The 18514-nt window shown below is 40.6% G+C and overlaps 1 protein-coding gene across 3 annotated transcripts in view; it reads left to right on the top strand.

Moving 5' to 3' along the window:
- The window catches only part of LOC124155876 (endoglucanase 15-like), a 166748-nt gene that overhangs the window by 121462 nt on the left and 26772 nt on the right, over positions 1–18514 (top strand). Inside the window, exon 1 of one of the 3 annotated variants that reach the window (XM_046530039.1) lies at positions 1658–2119. The exons of the other annotated variants lie outside the window; for them this stretch is intronic. The gene's annotated coding sequence lies outside the window, so the exon portion shown is untranslated. Of the gene's footprint in view, positions 1–1657; positions 2120–18514 lie in introns of those variants that run through there. 3 annotated transcript variants of the gene reach the window in all.

The raw sequence follows: 18514 nt of genomic DNA, 5'->3' as shown, positions 1-18514 counted from the left end.
GCTGTGGAATACTGTGTATCACACAGGTACTAAGGCCTGTTTACACCATACATTAACTCGCACGAGTTAATGTACGTTTGCGTGAATGATTTTTGTGGACCGGAACGGAACAAACATGTACGAATGTATGAACCAAATTAGAACAGGTTCTATTTTTTGTGCATGCATTCGCACAAGTTGGGTTTTACACGGTGCATTTCGGCGTTCATTCTCGCGTTCATGCATTTAGACATTGAACCGTACGTGTTGATGTGCCGTCTAAACAGGCCTCTAGAAGAGGGCAATTTGAGGGTGCAGTTTAGGCTAGAATTTCTTTGAACCGCGATGATGATGGACAAGTAGTTAGGGGAAGAGTAGAGAAATTAGTAGAATTTAATCCACTTGAAATTTCCGCAAAAGATGTACTCTAAATTTTTCCCTGCGATCGGTGAGTATTTCCCATTCTAAATTCATAATAGAAAAAGTGCAGCGTTTCCAGTACGTTGCACGAGTTGGGATGGGAATATTTACAGGAGGGTAGATCGATGCATAGGCTATATGTATTTAGTAAATTCGGAGAAGATATTTTCTCAGACGACGTGAAATATATCCATCGCTTACCGTCGTATTGTGGTAGACGTGATCATGGGAAGAAAATTAAAGAAATAGACTGCAAAAAAGAGAGATTTTAAATGTAATTCTTCCCTCGTACTATTTAAGATAGCAACGGTGTCCCAATTAATGGAATTAATGGCGTCACTCGCTAGGACGACTCAGTGCATGTTTTTTCCATAGTTCTAACGTTGCATGTATTTGTTTTAGGAATTACTAATCATTGGCAAGTTTTGTCTTTGCAATAATGTGCATGTATATTTTGCTATAATATATATACGTAATATTTCTATCACCGTACGGTGTGCATGTGGCGGTCCTCTTGCATGCAGCATGTTGGTGATTGGTCACCCCCTGCCAAACACCCTAGAGGTGGCTCGCATGGTATTCATCTACATCTACAAAATACCCTGCGAGCCACCTATAGGGTGTTTGGTAGGGGGTGATCAATCAACAGCATGCAGCATTCAATTGGACTTCCACATGCACACCACACAGCCCAAAAAACGTCAGGCATACTGACAAATTATACATCTACATAATACCCTGCGAGCCACCTCTTTGAAGTAGTTTAGCGTTATATTTAAACATGAACAAATTTCCGTTTTGAAATAATTAATGAAATGGTAACTCTAGCCTTTCCCCAATATACCAAGCAAACATTCTCTTTGCCGATTATTCAGCCGGCAAATAACCTTTGATTATCAGATTCGGCAATACATATTTAAAAAATGTTGCACGTACTTTAAAAAAAAAAAAGCCTGCGATTAACTTAGTCGAAAACACCCCCATTTGAGTTTTTTTTTTTTTTAACCAAACCACATTTTCCTGTATGGACGGACACCTTTGCACACTGCCCGTCTCCCATACCTCTCCTTCCAAATCCTCCACTTCCCCCTCCCCCTCGCAATTTCCCCTCATCCCCCTCCGTCTTGCCCAACGCACTCTCCGACCACGCCTCCCCTCCTCTCCCCCCCTCCCTCTCTGGCGACGCAGCCGCTGGAGGGGAGGGGCTTCGCTCTCCGCCGCACCTCCGACGTTGTCCAAGAGAACATTAGCTGTTTGGATTCGCAAGAGGCCGCGTGCTTATCCCCATCCTACGATACTTTACGCTCGCAACGCGCTGTTCAGCGTCGTCCTTTCCGTGACAACGCACATATATATTGTCGCCGCGAGAAAATAGCAGACGCATTACTGCGGACAGTGCGCCCGTATCGCAAAATATTTTTTTTCTCTTTAAAAAAGAAAAACATTAAACTCGCTCAATCCTAAGGGATTTTTATGAGTTTTCGTGTGTACCTGCTCCTTCCGTGAAGAAGGCGAATTGAGTCGCGTGTCGTCACGTCTTCCGTCCGGAGGAAATACCTAGAGGGACGAGGGAAGGCATTCTTTCGTGGCCCGACGTGTCGTTATCTTTCCTGAGGCGCGAAATATTTCTGTCGTCGTTCTACGGTGAAGTCTTCGTCCTACCGCGGGATTCGAGCTGCCGTTTCCCGGTACCAGGTTCGGAGGCAAGCCGGAGGTGGAGGTGAGTGAAGTCTGAGGTGTCACTTTGGGGGCTGTAGAGACTTTTTTAATGCTGCGCGGTTTTTGAAACTTATAAGTGTGTCTATATCATTTCTGTGCGCATCCATAAATGCATGTTACCCTACCAGCCACATATGTTGTGCTTGGAATGGGGTGAGTTTTTTTTGCTATCCTACATGTATACTTTCTCATTTATCTTTCCTATTACGCATTTTTTATTGCGCTATCTCCCTAAATATTGAATATTCATCAGGGCTTAACATTGAACAAGCGTGTACTGTTTATTATTTTTTATATAACTAGTAGATATTTGAGCTACATACATTTCGCAATCATAGGTTCGTTACAAAATCATATGTATCATCCTGTTAATGTATTATTAGTTACTAAGTCAATGAGAAATCCACTAAATAGTTAGCTAACCGCTCTTTACACGATCCCTATTTATTATTTTACGAAAGTACTGAGTCAATAGCTACGCACATTTCACATCTGGAGGCATTTGGAAATTTTTTCATGCGGGCTCCCGTAAGCCCGTTAGTTCCATTTGAGACTTTCAATCAGTCTTAAGTAATCTTAATAGCTTCATCACCTGACTGGAAATGGGAAATTAAATCATGGCGTAAGTTGTTGAGATGTTTTATCGTTCGCGAGGAAGGTAAAGTTTCCAACTTCTCTCCGTTCTTGGCGCAATTTGGTGACTGCGTTTTCACCGTAGTCGTGTTTACCACCGCCTCTCCTCAGCCATGCGTGTTTGTCCCCGTGTGATTCTTCGGGTAGTTCCGTCCGAGTCCCGTAAATATTTTGATTTGCTTCCCAGCCATCTATTGATGTTGCACCGGCCGTCATCCAATTTCCTCATCCGAATTCCTCTTCATATGTTCTCCCACGCTTTATTCTTGCATGTTATGTTTTTATTTTCACTTTCTCTATGTGTGGGTCCATCCCCCGGCAGATTGCGAATACGTACTTAGGCTTCATAACTTTTCCTGTTTGCGTGAGAATTTTCGCTAAAGTGGTGGGTCTTGAAATGTTGGATAATATTATTTATGTGTTGCTCTTAGACCGTTATATCATCATGTTTACGTAATAAGTGTCACATTCTCTGCATTTGTGCTCTCTCATATATTTTCAACACGATACGCAACAATTTTCGTATTGCTCCCAAGGTTGTGTTTGCTCAACGCTTCGTTTTCTGTTCACGTCTTAGGTGTGCATGTCAGTTTTTATTTTCATCAATTTCCATCCTCTCTCAGCCTGATGTTTTCATTGCATGCAGGGATATTTCTTCTATTTGATGCCCATCATCCTCCTATTATGTGTGTAGAATCTGTTGTGTTTTTTGTGCTTTGGAGTGCAACGAGAGAAGGTACGCGATGATATTGAGGCCAGAAATATCCATTCGCTGACGCGTTCTCAGTATCAAAGGGATTAGAAATTTAAAGGGTAATTAATTTCCCAGTCATCAGAGTCGTCACAGTCTTTCAACATTTGTTTTTTATAGATTTTTACTTGAGGTTCGCGGTGATAGCGTTTGCTGATTTGGTCTCATACAGTTTTTTGCCGCGTAATCACATAGAGCCTTTGCTTACATGTTTCTTACTGACGTCAAGTTCATTTTTACATTTTTACGCGTCGATAACAGTCAAAGAGTTCCTTATAGAATATGTATGTCTGTAATTGATGTATGGTGTCCTACCGTGGGTAAAATTTTTGTTGCATAAGTCTTCACATATGCAAATTCTGGATTCTAATGTCACGTACATTAATCTGCAAATGCCTACATATTTGTATTTTGCTCCATCCTCGGAGTTAGCAATGCCACGGTGCCTATCAGTTGGAAGTCAAGAAGCGCACTTAAAACGTTTATGCATATCTTGAAGACGTAAGATCACTGGCTCAAATAGTCACCTTCTCTACGGCCTTTTTTCTTGCAAATTTTTGAATGCAATGAAATTTTTTGGTAGATTAGAGCGTGAGAATTCCTGTGATGCGTATATTTGCCGAAGGTTTTCGCAGAGTTGATCGGAATACTTGGCTTACACATCAATATTTTTACTCTATAGATGGAAATGCTTCTCTTGTTATGCGTTAGTCGTCGTCGGCTCAGCGGTTGCCTGGTTACACTAGTAAAATAATAGCTAAGTTATAGCAATCAACATCTACAACTTACCTTACGATCTACCTAAATGGTGTTGGTGGGAACCATGACCAGCATGCAATTTGCCAATTTGTTTCATACTTGTCAAAAACTTAAGGCTGCGGTCCGCATATCAAAGGTCTTTAGGGGCTGAAGATATTTGTATTTTCATAGATAAATTATTAATTCTCTGACGATTAAAAATAAATGAAAAAATAAAAACTAAATTTTTTTTACGATAATCATGAAAGAGTTGCCAGAAGATGACGTTATTCGTAGAAACGAGGTCGTGATTTAATTTAAAAATATGCGGAAAAACAAAGTTCAAGTTATTCGTACAAAATGTTCAGCAAATTCCACAAAGTATCGCCAGAAACCACCAACTTTGAAAATATTAATCGTAATATCACGTTTATGTGTGCTCGAGTGGCGTGAGATACCAGAATAAATGCATCGCTCGATGAAACACTAGGTACTAGCAGAAAATACTCGGCAATTAGACCTACTGATAGATGAACCGGGAAATCAATTCCGAAGACTAACATCTAAATCTACATAATACCTCTAGGGTGTTTGGCAGGGGATGATCAATCACCAGCATACAAGAGGATTCCCACATGCCCACCACACGGTCATAAATATGTTAGACATACTAGCAGGGGTGTTATGGTGCCGCAACGTCGTTTCGGCACTGGTTAACGAAAGAAATAATAGTCAAATAACACTTTTATCAATTTGTTTCTTCAAAATGTCTAATAAATACATTCGTAACCAAAACACAAAAAATTGTAATAAATGTAAATAATAACTTGCAATAAAAAACACACATAGAGTTATATTTCATTTGCAAAAAAAAGGAAAGTGCGTTTCGGCACTGCTAATTTTTCCATGACGTGACTGCATACTAGCAAATTATACCTACTTTCACATACATGCCAAGGGAAAATTTGTCAACAACTCTTGCTGGGCATTCTGCCTATGAAGCTAGAACATGTAATACATGCTGTTAGCAGTACTATTAAACTTCACGGAAACCTAACGCTTCAATGGAATGCACCATTGGTGTTCACCCGCTCCTTCCCGGTGTGTGCAATGTGGTGTTTGGCATCACCTCTGTCGGGCAAAGGCATGGCGTGGGCGAGCAACCAATCTCCCTCCAGACCCACCCCTTCCGAGTCCACCCGTCTCGTCGTAAAGAATTTTGACGAGTGACAACTGCGAGACCGATTCACCTGGCGAGCTCCTTCGCTGAGAATATTTCGGGGTTGGAGGGCAGGCGGGATGGAGAAATATATGTAATGCGTTTACTACCCAGGCTCCTTCAGGAGTGCATAGAGGTCACTTCAAGCATTCAAATCTGTAGCCGTAGGGTTACCCAATTCGTTCGATTCCTTATATAAACGTTTTTTTTCGTTCCGCATCCTTTTAGCAGTGAAGGATTTCTCAACTATTTCTTATTTCTTTGTATATTCTGAATCTTTTTTTGCGTATGTAATTAGCAGCAAACCTACTATCTCATTGCTGTTAATCTATCCATCTTTTAGTTCAGCATTCTTTCGGGCTGCATCCGCGTCCGTTGTCGAAGAACCACAACAGTTTCGCCAGCTCTCCTGCCACCGTCCTCAGGTGAAGGATCCTTCACCTGAGGACGCTGGCAGGAGAGCTGGCGAGACTGTTGTGGTTCTTCGACAACGGACGCGGATGCAGCCCGAAAGAATGCTGAACTCAAGTAATCACCGCGGAAACCTACGTACGAACATATCCATCTTTTAATGTAATATGGGTACTTCTGGTTGAGTTTTTGCTTCAAGTGAAAGAATAATTAATTTATTGATGACGATATCCTGTTTGCTTACACATTTATGTCCCACCTAGGATACCACTTTGAGATTTGGCACGCAGGCCTCTTTCATATTTCGTATTTAGTTATCATCAGGCCAAGGCCCAATTACAAAGCAATCTCTTTATAAAATGCTGGTATCATATCGGGGATAAGCTAATATATATTGTAAAAATTATGATACCTCAAAACAACAATAAAATGGATATAATTGATTAAAATTCGCACTTATAAATAATGACAAATAAAGTATCAGAAGGCAAAGAAGCAAAAAATAGATCCAAATTATGGCATGAGTTTCATCACGAACTATTTGCTCAAGTTCCGAAAAGTAAGCGTAATTACATGACTGATAGCCACTATGAAAAGAAGTGTCATATCTTACGGGATTAGATAAAACTAGAATAGCTATAGTATTTAGCAAATATTGGAAACTTTAATAAAACATACGAACACATTTACGTTGGACGGACTCAATGGTATTGATATGAGATATAGTAAGGTGATCATACTACAGAACAGTGCTCACTAAAAAGTATAACTAGAGAGATGTACACCACTTTGTAAATTTCGTAACTCTTAAAGTTTTTATCAAATCTTGAAATTCGGCCAAGGGCTTTAAACGATTTCTTTTGAATACAATGGAAATATTTTAGAATTTTAAACTTGGAATCAAGTATTACTCTTAAGTCTTTTACGTGGGTTTGATGTGGTAGAATATTTCCTTTGAATTGATAATGAAAATGATATGACATTTTTTTCCTATGAGAAGAGGCGGTATTGCACTTTTTATAATACAGATAGTTAAGTCTGCATTATATTTGCAGCCAGACAGTTTTGCAATGATGCAGAGTCAGTTTCAGAATGTATGATTTGAAAAATATTCAGGTCATCTGCATTGCATAAAGAAGAAACTGTATCAAGGAAATCCTTGATATCTTTCATTAATACACTGAATAGCATAGGGCCCAAATGCATAGGGCCCAAATGGGAGCCTTATGGTACTTTCGTGTTAATGTGGATTTCGAGGAATTGATAATTACCACAGGTGGTCTATCTGATAAATATCGTTCGAGTCAGGCATTCAGAGTGCCTATGAAGCCAAGTGATTTTAGTTTCCCAAGGAGAACTTTATGATTGACTGAGTCAAAATCTTTTGAGGAATCGATATATATGACATCTGTTACCTATTGTCTATATAGAGTAGGTACCTATTTCCATATCTTTCAGTAACGGGTTTTGAAAAGTAAGAAGATTATTTTGGCGACCTGATGGCGATTTGATGTTCTAAGATGATTATGCTGGCAGGGCTAAGTTTATCCACAACCAGTGATTCAAAAACTTTGGCTAATATTGATAGTTTTGCAATAGATCGATAATTAGGCATGATATTTATTTTCCCCTCTTTATGTACAGGTGATGTGTAAGTGGATTTTACGGAGTCAGGAAAATGCCAATACTGAGGGATTTATTAAAAAGTATGAATAGTGGATACAGTATTGGGGTTAGACAAATCTTCAAGAATAGGGGAGGAAGCTCATCGGGTACAGAGACTTTATTTAGATCAAAATTACTGCGTTTATGTTCAATTTCATATACTGAAACCGTTAATGATTCTATAGTAAAAGAAGAGTGCAATGGTTAATCTGGAATAGGGGCGTTATCATGTTTTGTACATACTGATGAAAAACGTTCTGCAAATTAATTGGCTATCCCTTCATTCGAGTATGCAAACTGATTGTGGAGACATTTTACGTTTTGTAATTGATCAGTATGTCGTACAGCATGTTACAGCAGGGGTTTTATATGCAGTCTGTTTTAGAATTTAAATACATTAAAATAGCAGAAAAATTCTCAGGGTCGGTTAATCGATCCACGGGCCTTAGACTAACCGAGAAATGTTTTTTTAAATGGTGTTCTGTTCTCCACTTCAATATAGTTCGGGCAGTATAGTTGATTTTTTTCCTCGTCATGTTTTACTTTATTTCACATATTTACTCCAATGACGACCTGTTACATCCTAACGTATGTCCCATATGCATCTGTTGCTCTGGTTCATCCTGAGTGTGATCGCGCGTATGAAATTCACCCTCTGCCAAATACCATAGGATAGCTGACTGTCTACCATATGGATTTACGTGGCTAGGGTTGCCTCCACTCCTACTAGGAGCAGAAGCTGCATGCATTTTCATGGAGCCATGTCTGGCAAATCGTCCTCCTAGAACCCCTGTGTATAAAAAAGTAGTACTACGCATAGCTTTGCGAAATGTTACCTATGCAATTACATTGATGCCGCTGTCATAGTTCCGTGAATGATCCGTTGCTATCTCTGCTAAACGCGCTACAAGCTTTTATCAGTTGAATCCATCATAGTCTGGGAGACCCGGGTTCACTTAAAGTTAAAGCACGCTTTAAGCACAACCCACTTTCACCCAATACGTGCAATTTATCTGAAAAACTCCTTTCCAAGAATACTCAGTATTTCAGGACGCGCATCTCAGCTGACATTTAGCAAGCTCCATTCTTGCCAGTGCGATGGTATTTTCATGCACGTTTTCTGCGCCCAACATTCTCATGACCTGCATCGGTTTTGCCGCTGTATTATTCTCAAGATGACGTCGCCGCTGCCGTCGGGTGAAAGTGAGGAGAACTTTCCTGCACGCGCCGTTGACCCTGTTTTTCGTTGGCCATTGCGTTCTGCACGGGGAGGGGGTCAGCGAGCCCCATGATCTCCTCTATGGCCTATTTAATCCCACTCATTCCTTTCATATTGCATCCTCCACTGGTTCAATATCTTTGCACCCGAGCTGTCATTATCTCAATACGTGCATATTTAACAGAAAATGATGGTACATGCTTTGTAAGAGGTAACCCGTGGCTTGTGTACATGTAACTGTTATCTACATTTACTAGGATGTGTGGCATGGGATGATAACGATGATGAAGGATGATGGGATGATAAGAGATTATAACGGCAACAATGGAACTCATAGATAGACTGCATGAATTGTAGTGTAGCCAACTAACCTATGTAAAACTTATTGCATGTTTCTTAATTTTATTATTATTTCTAACAGCATATAGTAGTATAATTTGTTAGTATACGTGACTTTTTTTGGACGGTGTGGTGTGAATGTGGGAGTCCAATGCATGCCGGTAATTGATCACCCCCTGCCAAACACCCTAGAGGTGGCTCGCAGGGTATTATGTAGATGATTCCACCCATGCAGCACTCATTGTAGCCTTAATCGCAGACGCGATTGTTCGCCGGACAGAGGTCAAGTACTCCTTATCACTGATCAACTTAAGGCTGGAAGGCGATACTTGGTGGAACTTGGTGACGGGAAATATAATGAAGACACACTTTTGTATGTTCCACACAGGAGTTTTAATTACCGACCCAGGTTTCGATAGTACATCATGTCATTATCAAAATGTCACTTGATAATGACATAGTGTACTGTCGAAACCTGGGTCGGTAATTAAAACTCCTGTGGAATATACAAAAGTGTGTCTTCATTATGTTTCCTTCTTCTTATCACAATGGTCTCTAAATTATTGTCTCATTTAGCGTAGTGGATTTTTGGGTTCAATGCTTTTTCGTACCAAGCACCTTGTGGTGGCTCGTGAGACATATTGTAGATTTAAATATCTTCCTCGAGGTGCGAATTTTCCGGACGTTGAACCAGGCTTTTAGAATGACAATATGCGTTGCTGCAGCAAGTTTCCACGAAGCATGTATAGCTCGATGTCTCACGTAAACTCATTTAAAACTGCTTAAAGGCATAGGTAGTTGGGAAAATTCTTAGTGATGCCAACAGGTCAGCTAGTCCAGCTATGCAATGCTAGTATCCAACAAAAATAAATGACATACCTTCGAGCGTCGTAATAAAAAATTTTACCATGTATATTTTATTACGCTTTCGTTCATAGGACTACCATTTCAAGGGTAGAATGATATTTTATATATTCCTGCATTCATCAAACTTCATTTGGTGGCATCGTGTCTTCCCTGTCGTGACCTTTTTTTCTTAAATGAGATAGTATCTGTGGTGTTTGTTAGGGATTGTCTGAGAAGTGTTCTTCAAGTTTGCTATTGATTTAATCAATTACATCTCTACGCTATACTAGGTTCTGCGAATGACAATTTGTGCACGTTTATTTTGGTGATAATCCCGCCGAGACAGTTGGGAGTTGCGCAACTTCCACGTCCGGTCCAAGTAAGGGCTGCAGCGGGATTACGGTCGTCGTGGTGTTTTTTTTTGCGGTGATCTCATTTGATTTCGTCGTCGCGGCCTGCTGGATGTTGGCCTCTTTTCGATCTCTTTCTAAGAAGTTGAGCCTTTTGTTTCCAAAGCTACTTTTTTGTGTTGTCTTTAGGCTAGTCTTCTACACGCCATCGCAATTATGATACTTAATTTGGGGCTCTCCTTTTTTGTTAAATGTTTGCTTTTTGGTCTCTTTTTGCAGTTGATTTCACGTAAGCATGGTAGATTTGTAGTGATAGGACGTTATGCGCCGGGCTTTTTCTCATTGCTCTTGAATGAAGCTCGTTGATCTTCTACACCTACATCTACATAATAACCTGCGAGCCACCTCTAGGTTGTTTGGCAGGGGGTGAAAAATCACCAACATGCAGCATGCAAGAGGACCGCCACATGCACACCACACGGTCATAGAAATATTACGCACACTAGAAAAATAAACATGCTTATTCATTAAAAAAAATTGCTAATGGCTAGTAATTCCTAGAGCAAATACATGCAAGGTTAGAACTATGAAAAAACATGCAATGAGTGATCCTAGCGAGCGACGCCATGAATCCTATCAATTGAGACAACGTTGCTATCCTTAATAGTACGAGGGAAGAATGACATTTTAAATCTCTCTGTTTTGCAGTCTATTTCTTTTATTTTATTCTCATGATCGCGTCTACTATAGTACGACGGTAAACGAAGGATATGATTCAGGTCGTCTGAGAAAATATCTTCTTGAATTATGTACCATCAAACGTTTTTATTTTAGTTCAAAGAATCGCAGTATTCCTCAAATTATCACATTTTCTACTGCTGCTAATCATATTCAATCGCATAAGGTCATACTATTCACTCGCCCATTGAAATCGCAATCACTGTCTAGTTTTGGTTCCAAAAACTAGCTTGTTTCGGGGCTTTTATTTAAGTAGATCATATTTGTCGGGGCGCGAAAACATATTTCCGCGCAAATGCATCTTCAGCATGCATGGGCGGACTCCCAGGACGAGCTGTTTGGGGCCTATTGATGAGAGATTGTTGAGAATTAAATCAATGTGTATCATTGAATGTTCAGCGGTCAAAATGAAGAAAAGCTGGGACGGTAATGCTCGCTAAGTAATTAGTCCTGATGCATACCCATATGGAGCACGTCTTTACTCCGTCTACTTTTCACTCACGATACTACCGGACACTGTATTATTTTATCCCGACGTAGGTGAACTGACGCAAGCCACTAGCGTAGTGTGTCATCTGGAGTAGGCAAAATAAAAATGTCACGATGCGCGCTCCATAAACCGGTCGGTTCAGGAGACAGCGCTGGTAGGGAGAGTATGAGACATTATATATCAGGTGGTGAAAGTTTTATCCGTAGTGGGGAAGGGTTTGATCTATCGATCAACAACGTCACGACATAAGTTGCTACCCATTCTCTTTGTCTTATGGGACCTTGGTTTTAGCAGCAGTCAGACCCGGGTACATGATATTACTTATAATCTCTGTTGTGCCTCTATGTGACAGGCTTTTCGTCATTGTATCTTGCTACAAGGTAACGATAACTTGGTTACATGTAAAGAGGTCAATTGCTCTCATTTATAAGTACGTATAAATGAGTACCTAATCACCAACTTGCATCTGCTAGCCAAAGAGCTGCTGCTGCGGAACAACAGTTCAATATTGCGATAGTTTGACTCGAAATCGAAAAATGGCGAAAAATGCTGGAAAAGGTAAATTTTGGAAGCAAATGGTTTGAGGAAAATTTAAGGTTGAAAAAAGTTCAATTTAAAGACTGGTGCCTTTTCAAATCGCGTACCAAATGACTTGGAAATGAAGTTTTATATTTTTATAAACAGGCTCGACAATAAACATTAAAATATACTGTAGACTCAGTATGTTTGCGTATTATAATGACGTCGGGGTTAAGGAGGGTCACTCTAAGGTGATGAGTTTATTACTCTCTTTGTCCTTCCGTTTGCCACTAAAGTTATTTTTTCCCTGGTAGTGCTGTGTTTACGTTTGAACAACACGATAATTTCTTAGTACCTACGGATATATATTTTGCTTTGCTTTCTTTATATATATACCTGGTACCGTTTTGGTTCTGTTTACCCTAAAAAAATCCATTTTTCACGGCATGTGCGAATTTTCATTACAGCCAAAGCCTAATAAGTAATTATTATAATTAAATATGAAACCTAGATGCGTCATCGATATATGCGCAGCTGGGAGCGTAACCAAATCACTAAGACGGAGCACGTTGATGGAAACGAGAAACTCCCTTTTATAACTCACAAATCTATTGACTCATATGCTAGAAGGATGAATGGAAAGGAGGCGCGCAGAGATGGGGACATTCTCACGTCATTTGCAGAGCAGGGGAGGGAAGCATTATTTTGGGAGTGGGTGGGCTGTGGGAAAATTCCTTGATGGGTTATGCAGTGCCAATGGGGAATCCCAACTCTTCACCCCTTTTTATGCGGGCCATCGATTTTCTTGGCTTTTGGAAAAGGAAGTGGGACTCCATTCACTTCGTTATCTGCGATGGGTAGGAGGGGGTGGTAGTTGGGTGGGAGAAGTAGCCCGCGTCCAATTGCATTGTGGGAAGGAGGGGAGGGATCCTACGACCAGCCTGTTGTTCCTCGTTACGCTGTTAACCCCTTGCCGAGTTCAGGAGGTTGGTTCGAGCTCGCGTGGGATGACTTGAGTGTAGGGTTCTCTCGACCGGATTTTGTTCGCCGAGAGGGCTTCGGGTGTGAGTTAGCAGAATCGGTCGCTGGGTTCCTAGAATTTCGCCCCCGGTTCCTCGGAACCGCTGAGGGGGAAAAAGGAGCGAACGCCTATCTTTTCCGAGTATTGTGCGGTTTGGATGGTTCACTCCACTCTTGAAGGTCTCCTCGGTTCGATTTTTCAAGACTTTCGTTGTAGTTTTGCCTCCCCAATGTGTGTACTGATTTGGTTCGGTGAGCCACGAGTCGAATCGAGATTGAATGGATGATTGTACTCGCTGTCATTGTCGCATCTCGAAGCGTCTGAGAGAGGGAGAAGATGGTTTCTATGTCGGAAATTGTGAAATATACGCATCTTTAAAGTACGCTGGCCCTTAAAATTTCATTCGTAACATTATTTTTTCAATCAAAGTTTATACTAGGCACGTTTTTTTATCCTGGTAAGGTTACGTAGCCCCAAAATAGCCCCCTGAATGTGCCTGATCCAGACGTAATTTTGAACTATTATAAATTTCACGGTTTAACCAAAATTTCATCTGCATGAATTTTAAAGAACACACTTTGACGTTATAAATAATAATTTTGACGAGAAGATGAAAGTATGTAGTTTTATTCACATTTAACTTAATAATAATTCATGTTCACCAAACATAACAACAATAGAATAGGGTAACCTATTTTGAATGGTTTTTATTAAATTTTTTTAAATTAACGTATTCCGCCTTTATTTTCGTTATTCATTTGGCATTGTTTTTCTCGAGAAAGTGCTCCATTGGGCAGAGGGATACCCTGAATCTCTTCATATATCTTTTGCCACTGAATTCCTTGTGGGGGCATTTCTATCGTAAGGGAAATTCCTTATGGTCTCTACGGGGATCATGTGGCATCCCAAGTTTAATGGTCCCCTGGGAGCGGTAGAGGTGGCGGGAGTGGGTGGAGCTCCGTACCCTTGGGGCTTCGCCATCCCTCGTCCTTCTTCTCCTCCCTTGCTATACATTGCTCCCACTTTCTCGCATGCCTACTGCAGCTCTTAGCAGCTCTCATCTGACTATCTCAAGTTTGATATTTTCTCCTAAGCATTTTCTTATGTGCTTAGTTTGTTTCTATGTGATATTTGGACATATGCCTACCAGGGTCGCTTCTAGACATTTTTCTAGTGTAAACGGACAACATTCCCGTCCTCAAAAATAACCTGAGAGGTAGTGTGCATTCTGCCTAGTTACATTTTAAAATTCATACAAAGTTCAAAGATGACACCGGTAAATTCAATCGATTCGGCTTTTACTTTGTGAAAATCCACGTCGAAATGAAAATGCACAACCCTGGTAACTTTTCATTGGAAAATTATTTATTGGATTGTCGATATTATAAACAGTGTACTTGAGAATGACGCCTCAGCGTCGAAACGCGTCGTGCCAATAAATTATTTTCCATTGAAAAGTTACCAGGGCTCTGTATTTTCATGACACCGATAGTTTTGAACGAGTATTTCGTCGCCAAAAAATGCTCAATACGATCCGTCAAGAGGGAGTGATTCATCTTGGCGTGAAAGAGAAGGCGACGGAATTGTGAATTATACACGTCTTTGCTTCCGCTCATCAGAGATAGCATGAAGCGTATTCCACGTTTAATAATAAGTAATGGTCGTTATTTCTGTTCCAGGTTTTTACTCTTTTTGCGCTGTAGTTTTTCGTTTTTTGTGACGAAATTCGCTCTAAATATCCGTTATTTACACAGTTTTCCTTCATCCACTGTTCACAGTGTATGTGAATTGCTTTATATATTTACGTACGTAACAATCTAGTTAAAGGTTGCACGAAGATATTTTAAAGCATTTACTCAATAGAATATTTCAATGGTGCTCTACGTTATTAGCGGGAATGGAGAGCAAGCGTACTTTCTTGCCGCATTGAGAATGCTTGGAGTAGGGGAGGGGTAGGGCGTGAGAAATGGATGGTTGTTTCGCCGCGGGCTTCCGTATCTGCATCTGCGTGTTTCCCGGCAATCGTTATCAAGGACGGCGGAGGGGGCGTGGCTTTGTTGTGAGCTGTTGCGTCTCGGAGATACATACTCTTCATCTTCCCGAGGCGATTTCGACGGAGAGGGGGCGTGAATAGGAGCAAAAATAAATAATAAAATGATTGTGGTATTCCCTGGTGCGCGTCTACAAACCACGGTTTTTCGCAAGCCTACCATTTACGTTAAATCTTCAGTTTTGGGTCAAGCTTGCATATAAATCCACATTATACCTTGCGAACCACCTCTGTGGAGTGGCTATAATAGCAGTTTTCACAATATTATAGGGTTGCAGAGTAATACAGCTTTCCCGTATGCACACTACATGATCTTTTCGCCTTACTTCGTGCATGTTTTTGGCTGCTAAGAAAGTATACACATCCCGCTGTACCTAAGTCTGCAAGGGAATCACGTTTATTTAAGTAACCGCTGATGAATGTGCTATTGTTTAAGCCGAGACATAGTTTATTGGTTGAACATTAATATAGATGTTGCTATTGCGGTTTGGCATTGATAACCAGTGAGAAGTCATGGTTGGTATGTGATCTCATCGGTTATTTCAGCAGAGCAAAGTTTAGTCTCATGTCCAGAAGATTGTTTGACTATTTCATAATTCTTCTATATTTCTTTATCATATTGACAGTTTCATTCTTGATTTCAGAAGTTGAAGTGGAGTGATTACTCGTTTAGGGATGTTTTAATTTCAAAGTGGCCTTTTCCTGCTTCGCCCTACCTTTTTTGCTGATGACATTTCTGCTTGATATATCTTTCTGCTATCTCTATAAATAGATTTGGCCATTTTTATTGATACGGCTTCATAGTGGATGGTAATAACGGAAAAGGAAGACATCGAACAAAATATATGGAACATATAAAGAGGGATGTGAAATAGAAGAAATGTATAACTGTAAAAACATTAGCTGATAGGAGAATTGAGCGGAGAGGTGCGTCAAACCAATATTAGCCGTTGACCTGTGATGATGATGATGACGCCTTTATGAACTTATGAAACGAGATGTATCATTGCTTTTAACTAAGCTTGTGCCTTGAGTTGAATTTCATGCAAGTGCAAATAACTTATCCTAAATACTTATATTATGTTCCTCATATATTTATCTCGCTCCTTCCGCTTGTGGCGAAAATTATAGGCACTTAGCTGTGTAGAGTATGTGGCTACACTCAAGGTATAATGATGAAGTTGAGGGCGCGAGAGAAATGTTTTCGTAGCTGTGTAATTTGCATGGCCATGGAGATGACAGGAAATGACGCTCAAAGGTAAATTACTTGCTATGGAATCCAGTTTCTCTGCTGCCCACGTTATTAGCCGCCTCACTCCGTTTGGGTCGGTGTGTGTAATTAGTTTGCACGTGCCGTCTCTCGGAGTTCAGTTTCATCATTCGTCGGGTCAGCGAGCTTATCTCGCAGGAGATGGTGTCCAAGCGCCGTATGTACCTATGCATCCTTTGATCTTTGACTGTGAAAATTATCATTTTTCACGTTCATTTTCTTTTGAGTTCCATTTTGTAGCTCTACTGTTCATTTATGCTTTTACCTGGTGGAGAAAATCCGATGCCGAGGGCTATTTTGCTTTATTATACGTATATTCTGTGAATATATCCTCCTGTCAAATTTAATCAAGATAAGGGCGAGGTACCTTGTGCGCTTGTTCTTTTAGCGTGCAAAATGACTTTTAATTAATGTTTGTGACGCACATTTACATATGTGAGTAGACAACGCGTAGACGCTTTCGTTTTTTTGTCCAAGGAGAATATTAATTTGGTAATTATGCCTCTTGTTAGACTCCAGTCGCACCGAAACAAAATTTTCCACTTTTTTCATTTTTCATATTTCAAGTTCCAATTATTTCAGGCCTTGAGCATATGAAACTATTGTAACACAGTTACTGCAATGTATCTGGTTCTACCGTAAATGAAATGTGGAGGTTAGCTGTCGTAAAGCATGCACCCTTTTTTGTATGACAAAAGTATGAGACCGACGTGGTACATCAATCTCGCAATAAGGGACTGGAATTCCACAGTTAACTACGCTGTAGTGCTCTTTAGTATGTATTTGGGATATATATTGGCAAACGAATGAAATGTTTCCACTGCATCAGGCGAGGCCAGGTTTTAAATGTCAGCTTATTTGTAATCTTGATTTGGTTGCTGTTGAAGTTAATGTATGATATTAACCGTATACCCTTGTAATGGCGAGGGGGAGACAATCTTGGCTGTTTTCGTGAGTCAATCATAGTCAGCTTATTTGTACTCTTTGGTTTCTGTGAAAGTTACTATACGAGATAAACCATACCCCCTTGTTGAGGTAAGAGGAAGACTTTTTTTCTGCTTTTTTCGTTAGTCAATGATAGTCGGCTTATTTGTACAGTTTGGTTTCTGTTGAAGTTAATTCATGAGATTAACCCTTGTAGAGGTGTGAGAAAGGCTTTGTCTCTCCTGTTTTCGTTAGTCGCTGATAGCGATGTCCTCTGAAGCACGCCCGTGCTGTGCACACGAGAGAAAATGAACACTTGTCCTTGGGAATATTCTCGTGTGCATAACCGTCGGGCTGGTCGTGTCGGCATGTTTCGTCTCGCTGTCGTCTGCTGTGGTTTGGGAACCACCCGGAACTCGGAAAGCACGCTTGAGTCGTTATATTGGCCCGAAAGATGAAGACGACCTTCAGAAGTCGTCTCGAGCGATTCCCTCGGCGTTCGTAAAAGGCAATACAAATGAAGACAAGTCCGCGGTGGACAGACATCAATTTGTTCAAAGCTGGCAAGCTTTCTGCCTTTTTGAAGTCTTTTAGCTTCCTTCCGATGTCTCTAATCTTTTATAGCGTCGTGTTCCCAAGCAGCCAGCGGAGAGGGAAAGGGAACATCGCCGAAGTCTTAATTTCTCTTCCCAAGCGGGAATATACGTTTGTGATCTGTATCGCTTTCAACATTGCCGCTTTTCTTCTTACACTTTTTGAGCCCATCAGATTGGAGGCAAACCAGGCGTGCAAAATCGTTTTATGCCGGCGCTGGTCAGCCAGTTTTTCTGCCTTTTTATTGCTCTTTCGTACCGCGATTAGTTTGGGAGGCGGTGGAGGGGGTATCTGCGCTTCCTTCCCGAGAAGGCGAGGGGTAATTTATTTCTCGAGGAGGAATTTTCGTAGATTTCTGGTTAAATTAACCTTTTAGCCAAAATTGAAAATGTGAAAATGAATTGGCGAGGACCTCTCGTATTTAACGCGTTAATTTTTGTCCCTTCTGGGATGAGGAGGAAGCACGTTCGGCATCTTTAATATCTTATGTTCACCTTTTGGTTCGTTTTCCAAATCATCTCCATTACAAACCTTTCCTTATTTTTCCATTTCCTCTCGTTTTGTAAATTAAGTAGGTTTCTGCATGCTTTCTTCAATACGGATATTATTTTGAAGATTC

This window comes from Ischnura elegans, chromosome 3 (assembly GCF_921293095.1).
Source record: "Ischnura elegans chromosome 3, ioIscEleg1.1, whole genome shotgun sequence".
Taxonomy (NCBI): Eukaryota; Metazoa; Arthropoda; class Insecta; order Odonata; family Coenagrionidae; genus Ischnura; species Ischnura elegans.
This window is presented reverse-complemented; position numbering and strand designations above follow the sequence as displayed.